This window comes from Papilio xuthus, unplaced genomic scaffold (genome assembly GCF_000836235.2).
Source record: "Papilio xuthus unplaced genomic scaffold, Pxut_1.1 DF827777.1, whole genome shotgun sequence".
Lineage (NCBI taxonomy): Eukaryota > Metazoa > Arthropoda > Insecta > Lepidoptera > Papilionidae > Papilio > Papilio xuthus.
The window spans coordinates 5,695,774-5,697,606 of NW_013530872.1; positions in this window are offsets into that span (position 1 = coordinate 5,695,774).

Genomic DNA, 1,833 nt, shown 5'->3' on the forward strand with positions numbered 1-1,833 from the left:
ATCTAGAGTCTAGACTATATTCTAGTTAGTACCCATCCCAAAACATTAGTAACAAAAACTTATCGATATAGGAAAGTCCAGATAAAAACATCTGTATGCTCACGACTTTGCAGTGACGTAACTCTTAGTTTGAATCACCACAGTTTGTCAGGATCGATGATTCACTATTTAGATGCTTGGATATCAGCTTCAATGCTTTGTTAGGTTACCGCCCTCTATATTTGTCCTAACAAAACTCAACATTTGAACTCGAAATACCGAGAAATTTGACTGCGACGTGTTAATACTGTTTTCTTTTAGCAGAAATATTATCACACAAGTTGTTTACCGCTTAAAATTATAAAAGAGTGAAATTCATATTGTTAATTGAGGAATGCGGAATTCACATAATAATAATTTTCATACTTTCTAATATTTTTTGTCTCATTTCTACGAACGTATACCTTCACTTTATAAATTGCGCATTCATTTAATGTCTGTAAATTAATTGAATAAACATCAAAAACATTAAAAAGAAGATGAATTTAAAGAAGAGCACTATGAAGTTTTATTATGTCTAATTAACTGGCCGGTACACAAAATAATAATTATTTCAAATTAAAAATAACGCTACCTGGTGCCGTTCCGGTCTGCGCGCGGGACATTGACGCGAGCCACGTCGCCATCGCCGTGATTGTGGCGGGAACACATTTGAATTAGGAAATCTTAAAAAAAATATATTCTATTAAAATAAGGGACGCAGATCTATGTACTCTTCGAGAAACCCTTTTTTTGACGTCCAACGAAATTTCATTGATTTTAATTCATTTTATACTCCTTATAAATAAAAAATATATTTTTATGTACGTCCATTACTAAATCAGTAATAGTTAGATATCTGAGGAGATCAGAGAAGATTTCTATCATGCTATGTTTATTTTACGTAGCATAGCAACGAACAACAATGGACTAGTATAGAATAAATATTATGACAAGAATTATGATACTTTAAATTTGCCTAGATAAAAATGTAATTGCGGACACTTATTTATATCTACAATATTTTCTAACCATTACGACCTCGACCTTATTTCAATGCAACGCTCTTAAATTAGTCATCGATTAAAATCCACATTAAAAAATGTACTTGTGCCAGTTTGTGGACGACACCAATTAATCAAGCGCACTTGAACACCGCAATCAGAGATAATGTGAGGAATTGTAATTCAACTATGTTCTCATCGACAGCGGCCGACTTGCTGGACCTTTATAAGGCTCTAATTAAGTCGAGGAATAGTTGCACTGATGTAAGGTTCCATACACACTTGAAACATTAATCTAAGATTTTTTTTACATTCACGCAGTCAATACACGTTGTAAATTACCTCTTCGTTTTTATATATAAAAAAATACATTATAAATTAAAGGTTTCTTTTGTCTGAAATACTTAAATAAACTTTTTTGGGCGCATATTATGAATCAATGCGCGGAAAAAACCATAGGGCACACCTAGTATCAAAGTAAATTTATCTTTATACGAAGTGCGCATGGAGCCCTACATGCTGCGAAGCTATAGACGGGCGACCAGACAGAGGCGGCGCGGGGAGCGGAGGCGCCGGCCAGAGCTGCGCGGGGCGGAGGCGCCGGGGCGAAGGCTTGTTACGTCACCGGCCGCATCCGGGTTCGCGGCCGCCGCACGCGCCGTCTGTTGCTGCAGGTGGACCACTGGGGACATACGCTGCTTAGAAACATCATATTCTAATAATTTTAAAAATGTATCATCTAAAATTATCAAAGATATAAAATACTTACAGGAAATATCATGTTTCAGTAAAAAATCGATACAGCCCTGTA